Source organism: Dipteris shenzhenensis, chromosome 30, assembly GCF_047967505.1.
Source record: "Dipteris shenzhenensis isolate YYH24624 ecotype China chromosome 30, Dip_SZ_1.0, whole genome shotgun sequence".
Classification (NCBI taxonomy): Eukaryota; Viridiplantae; Streptophyta; class Polypodiopsida; order Gleicheniales; family Dipteridaceae; genus Dipteris; species Dipteris shenzhenensis.
In genome coordinates, this window is record NC_141625.1 from 27,464,000 (window position 1) to 27,471,457 (window position 7,458).

The window sequence follows — 7,458 nt, forward strand, 5'->3', positions numbered from 1 at the left end:
AACGAATAGCTCTTACGAGAGCCTCTGCAACGGCTTCGCCAACGAGCCTCCTTTCACAAGCCTCACAGCCTACTACAAGGCTTGCAATGCCTTAATGATATGCCAGCGCTGCTCCAACAAGCTCCAGTGCATGCAAAGCTCCCGTGAGCTTCTAGCCACTGCCAACAACAAGCTGCACCCAAGATACCTCAACACAGCACTGAGTCTCCAATAGTCCCTAAGCTTCAATCGCCTCAACAAGACGACCTCTTCTACAGTGCGTCAAAGACCTCTAGCTCAAGGCTCCCATGGCAATGATCAATTGAAGAAGCTCCAAATACTTGCATCAATTGCTTGCATCGCAGGTCCTCTAACGAGCTCCTAACCTCCTCCACTTCCCGCATTGTGGATCAAAAGATTGCCAATCTGACTGACGGCTCACAACCATGCACACCCATTGAAGGCACTCAGTGGCTATTGAAGCTCCTTCATGGCGACCTGTAGCAACGCATTGAAGGACCTCCAAGATGGCTCCTCGTCGCCAAAAGCTCTTGCAACAACGCTCACAGAGGCTGCATTACCTTCATCTACCGGACTGCAGCGGTTTACCTTCTCCAACAGAGCCTCTACATCGACTTTCCAAGCACATGATGGCTCCAACCTGCTCGAGCAACAGCATAACCCCGTGCTTCCCCACTCAAAACCGCCATCGGCCCGACATCATCTCGCTTCCATCGATAGTAACGAAGAAGATGACGGAATCTCAATGATTTCGTCAGCATCTCCGAGTTTCCGTCAGGACATGTCATCTTTCGTCTACCACATCAACAAGCCCCGCCTAGTGCCACATCACCTTATCCATGTGCCACATGTCATCACACATTATCTGCCATGTGCCACTTGTATCCTTCTGCCACATCAGCAAACCCTATCCTGTTGCCACCTTAACACCTTATCTGGCCACGTCACCATTGCCATGTCATCACTACCACATCAGCAAGCCACATCATCTGGCCATGTCATCAGGGCCATGTCATCTGACACATCATCTAACACATCATCAGTGCCACATTTTCAATGCCACATCATTATTACCACGTCATTATTGCCATGTCATCTACCACATAATCACTACCACATCATCATTACCACATCATCTGCTGACATCATCATCTGTGCCACCTCAGCTGTCCAATCAGCACTGTCCAATCAGCACTGACCCTTGCAAGCACAGTTACCTCTTCACAATCACTGCATGTGACCACTCCTGTCACCTCAGCACAGGGCTCCATTAGCACACCTCTTGCTAAGCACAGTGCCACATCATCATTGCATGTGACCCACAGTGACACATCATCATTGAGCACCAGTGCACTCCTTTTGCCCCTCCACCTAGATCAAGTCGTATCTCTTGATCCAGGAAGAATTTGAGGGCGCTCCAAAAAAGAAAGTCGCTTGTTTTTTTGTGCTCTACGTGTTGTCACATCACGCGCATATTTTGGCACAAGTTGCACTCACATTTGAGGTTCGCCAACAAAACCACTTCCTTCATGCACATTTGCCTCTACATTGATGCATCTGACCCATCACTTAAAAAGAACAAAAAAAAAAGGAATTATTTGCTATTCTTTCATCGCTCGATGGTTGGTATAGATCTACATTAGAGTAGACTAGATTGCCATAAAGGGGATGCTTTGAATTTCCCCAAGTTGCCAATCTAAGCCATGCCCGAAATTCTTGATCAGTACCTACTTGGAGTCAGTCCATACGCTCACATACGGTTTCACATCATTACATTACCTGAAACCTTACGTTTCAGTTCAGTGAGTAGACTTCAGAGAGTACAGAGGCATTGCAGATTGTTTCAGTGGGCAGATAGCACTTGATTTCACACACACAAGCCACACATTGGGCATCTCCGCATATTTGGTTGCATAGCATATGCCCACATACATGATGATCATTGCAGGAAATTGGATGTGAAGTCACGCAAATGCATCATGGTTGGCTACAGTGAAGAGAGCAAAGCATACAAATTGTATGATCCCATCAACCGCAAGGTCATTATCTCTAGAGATGTAATCTTTGATGAGGAATCAGAATGGAAACCTCACCTACACAAGAGATAGAAGCATCGACTTCACAGTCATCTACAGAACAGGTTGATGAAGAAGAGCAAGAATTGCTAGCAACACCCCAAGCAGAGCCATAGTAGCTCAGATGGTCTACTAGGGAATGCAAACCTCCAGCCAGATTGACATATGCTCAGAAAGGCAAAGCAATTCAGGTGGAAACCACCAACTATGCTCTTATGACTACCATCATGGCTACAGAAGAGCCAGTGTACTTCGAAGATGCAGTAGACAAGCCAGAATGGCAAACTACTATGAATGAAGAAATGGATGCTTTGTATAAGAATAATACTTGGGAATTATGCGACCTTCCACCAAGAAAGAAGGCCATAGCAAACAAATGGGTATACAAAGTGAAGTACAATCTAGATGGCAGTATTTAGAGATACAAAGCCAGACTAGTTGCAAAAGGATTTGTACAGCAATATGGTCAGGACTATGATGAGACTTATGCTCCAGTTAAAGATGGATTCCATATGGTTCTTGATATCACTAGCGACACTCAACAGATGGAATGTGTATCAGCTTGATGTTAAGAATGCATTTCTCAATGGTTATCTAGATGAGGGAGTCTACATGCAACAACCAGCAGGTTATGTTGAACCAGGAAAGGAGAATAAGGTTTGCTATCTAAAGAAAAGTCTCTATGGCTTAAAGCAAGCACCCAGAAGTTGGTACATAAGAATTGACAAGTATTTTGCTAATCTGGGATACATGAAGTCCAATGCAGATCATACTCTCTACTACAAAGTTCAAGGGGAAGACATTACTATTGCACTTTTGTACGTAGATGATCTGCATTGGACATCTTTACCAAATCACTCGGTAAAGAGCTATTCGAGAAACACTGTGACTAGCTCTTGGTTTGACGTAGAGAAAGGACATTCCCATTAAAGGGGTGTGATGGAATGTAATGCTCAGTCCTTCTTCGATTGCCAAGAATCATCATCTTGAGGGAAGGCCTACTTGATGATGTTGATCTTGAGGGAAGGTGTTGGGAGTTCATGCTTAGCATCATGTGATCACGTGTGCATAGCACCATCATGTGATCATATGTGCATAGCACTAACCTTATAGAGTGCTATAAAGGAAAGGGTTAGATCCCCTAACCCCAACCCTAAATGGGTTTGTATATATTCTATTTTTTCAACTAAATCTAGTGTACAATTACTCATTTGTGGTGTGCTCTCTAGCTGTGCCCTCTCTCCTCATCTCCACTCCTCTCCTCTCCCCTCTTCATATTTTGTCACAAAGAACATTAATTAAAATTAGCATCTATAGATAATTCAAACCCATGTCTTGTAGTAACGGACTAAATGTTAAATAGAAAAAATGTTGACTTTGTTGAAGCTTTTGGATAAATTCTATTTAAGGATTAAAAAGGAGGAAAACTTGTGCTTCTTTAGTTTGAAGTAGGGTCCCTAGCCAAGTCTTGCTTGAAGTAGGGATAGGAAGCTATTCACATGTGCAAAGCATGAGCGAAGGATTAAAAGAAAAAGTGAAAATGTAATCCAAAATTTCAAAGAGTGCTTCTTTAGTGTGAAAGCTACGCATGTGTGCCAATCATGAGTGGACGATCCTAAGCAAAGTCAAAAAATAATCCAAAATTTCAAAGAGCATTAGAAGACCGATATGTGAAGTTAAAAGTTTTTTCTTTTAAGCCTATGTTCTTCCCACTCATCCTCATGCTCCACATGCCCAATGGAATTTGAGTGCTCACACATATAAAGGAAGGTATTCATATCTCCTTAACTCAGCTAATAATTGAGAAAAGAATGAGAAAGCTTCTTGATAGTATTTCCTTTATTTAATCTCCTCCTTGTATTTATAATTTGTTTCCCAAGTAGAAAATGGGACCATGTATGTCTTGTCAACTAATATTTAGCATTATCAAGTAGGCAAGTACTATTATTAAGTCGGTAAGTGCTATTACTAAGTAGGCATTTAGTGCCTTTTTCTCACAGGATGCCACATTGTCCATGCCCTAGGTTTTATCCTAGGGTGGGTTTATACCCCTTGTGTCCTTAGGATACTAATAGTAGTGTAAGAAAGTCATTTTATACAAACCTTTGTTGGTTATGTGAACTAATGGGGATACATGTTAAGGCTAGGAACTTGGAATGCATAAAAAAATGGACTATATTGGCATTTGGTTGCCAATGCTCGATACATAGTTCTTGAGCTTGATTCTTGAATGCATTGTCCATAATGGTACTTATGAACGTATAGTATAAGGATGTCTTTCTCTTTCAAATGTGGGTGATTTTATAGCCCATGGAGTACATCCCACTCACCTAAAAAATTAGTAGATTTTATTGCACCACATATACACATTGGTTTAGGAAGTGCATATGTGCCACCAAATTAGGTTTGCTTAAGTTACCTTTCCATTCGGTTGCATTAATGTGTCCAATGTTTGCTATGCATAAGTGTAAGCTCCATGAGTAGGTTCCCACCAACTATACATGAATCCCATGTAATTGGGCTTGGAGTTGACATTCAATGGATGTTTGGTCAGTAGAATTTGCTAGAATGTCTTATGGATCCTTTGGACATTACTAGTTAACATATCATTCATTATACATTCAAATTCTACTAACTACCCATGAATAGTTTCTTAGAGGTATAACAATTGTAATATTTCTTCTATTTGAGGAATATGAGATGGAGAGTTAAGGCCTTTAAGATTCACAAACGTATATCCTCTAATTTTTATGTGGTCATGAAGCTGGTTGCTCAAAATGGAAATTGGTTTGATTTTCAAGGAACATCGGTTGGATACTAAAAGGTAGTTTAAAATTGGTATTTTGTAGGGTTCAAATGTCCTTTTTAATAGCTTGTTCACAAAGAAGATGCGGGGTCCATGCCAAGAGAGTTAATGATCGAACTCAACTTGAGCTATCAATGATGGTTAGGTATTTGTCCTAGCCTGAAAATGTTTTTGTGATGACATCATCTTAGCAGAGATTAGGCTCATGGGGGCATTGTGCATATAGATGATGTGGGATGAGTAATGGTCCCCTTGACTGTGATGTTTCCTCCATGAGGGCGATGCTTGCATTATTTTGATTGAGGACATCAATCATGTAGTTGGGCACTATGTGAATGTGCCATGCTCTACATTATGCACTCTTGAAGAGGTGAAGTCTATGGACAGGTCCTTGGCAGACATAGCTTTAAGCCCTTTGTTGGTGTTTTGAACCAAAAAATCTATCCCACATTATTTGATAACATTACATTTAAATAGATGATTTGTGCATAAGATTTAGGCTATTCAATCCAATAGTTCTCATCTGTGCCTCCCCTCCCCCCCTTGCTCCGCCTCGTGTCCTCCTCTCACACATGCACACACGCACACATGACCATCTACGAGGGACACATTTGCCCATGGCCCACATTGACAGGCGGTAGGGGGCTTCTTGAGGGGATCGAATGTGAGCAACTAGCTCAAGTGGGCAAATGCCCAACTGCCTGCACTGTTGCCTCACGTATGCTAAGCTCCCAATCATTTACTTTCCAGTGCATTAACTCAGGAGCATTGGATTAAGCCCTCCATAGGCCTTCCCATGGGAGGGGAATGGGCTCATCCATGCTTAGCTTGCGAGCGGTAGACTTTGGGCTGTTTGCCAAGGTTTCTGTGTGAGAGAACCACGCATGGATAGGTGATGCTACTCGTTCCTAATTGCTCCTACCATGTTTTGAATTAATTAATTAGTGTATCATGCCATTCATTCCCAATTGAGCTAACATTAACCTAAGCTCAAAGCTCGATTAATTGTCCCCCTCAATCCTTGATTAACCTCAACCTCTCCCCTCCTGTGTCTCCCCTCCGTTGTCACCTCTCCCTCCTTTGCTTTCCCTCAAACTCCATCTCTTAGTCTCTCCCTCAATGCTGAACCACTTCATTGCTCCTACGCATTGGCCGTTGCTTTCTAGCCCGATTGTGCTCCTCCTTCGTTCCCCTCCATCTCCCTCCTCTAAGCCTCTCAGGCGTCTCTCCCTCCCCCTCTCAGCTGTCTCTCCCTCTCTCCCTTAGCCGTCTCCCCCTCTCTCCATCCTCTCCCTCCTCGCTCAACCCCTGCCCCCTCTCTCTCCCTCCTCTCTCACTCTCCCTTCCTCTCCCTCCCCCTGTACATATATTTTTGATCGGAAGCTTCGCAAATGGAGCTTTCTAGAATGGAAGCTTCACAAATCGTTAATCTTTGATCCTGCACATTAATCTTTAATTTTTTCCGCTTGATACTTTAACTTAGGCTAATCGCGCATAGTCCCCCCCCCCTCCAACTAACTAATTAATAGGGCAATCTATCGACTTGGGGGCCTATTGGATTTCAAAAATCGAATAGGCCTGATGGGTCTCTTGATTTCAAAAATTCGAAGCTACCAAACCGCCAATCCATTTCAACTCCAATCAATTGGAGATTGCTTGTAATTTCTTGGAGAAAATTATTGTGACCCATCCGATTGTCTGCTGCATCTTGAACGGCAACATCACTACGAGAGCCTGATCAATTTAGTTCTTTGCATGATTGACTAAGCTTAATTGCAAGCATTCGTCAATGTATGCATCTAGCCGTTGGGGTTTGCTTTAGGCTAAGTTGCAAGCAAGAGAGGCAAGAGAGGGATCTGAGAGCTTGATGTTCTGAGCTATGGAGACCTTGTAGATCGCCATCTCCTGAGTGATGGAGTCGCCATCTTGTTGAGTGACACATACACAGAGAGAGAGAGAGAGAGAGAGAGAGAGAGAGAGAGAGAGAGAGAGAGAGAGAGAGAGAGTGAGAGAGAGAGAGAGAGAGAGAGAGAGGAAGGCAGCCTGGAGGGAGCAGAGAGTGAAAGGGGAGATATAAAGGGAGAGATGGCGGTGCAAGAGGGCATTCTAGACTTCTCCGCGACGAACCTTCTCGAGTAAGTCGCTTACGTTACTCGCTCCTTGGATTAATTTTTTCACAAACATTAGGTTAATCAGGCATTGGGCTAGAAGTGCGAGGCAATAAATTAAACGAATTTCTTTTTTGGCCTGCCATAAAGGGAGGCCTAAGTAAAGCCGATGGCATTGAGAAGCTCATTTTTTTGAGGGATTTGTGCCACTTGGTAGAAATCGAGAGTCTCCTCTCTCTCCACATTTTTAGCCCCCTCCTTTCCTCTTCTCTCTCTCTCTCTCTCTCTCTCTCTCTCTCCGCCCCTCCCTCCGAGTGAGGACTCCCTCTCTTCTTTTCTCTCTCTTTCTTACTCCTCTTGGGCGATACATATAATTTATCCTGTTTTTGAACATCGTGGGCGTCTATTATTCGAAGGCGAGGGTTGAGGAACACATGCTTGGAAAAATGAGCCACAAATGAAGTGGGAA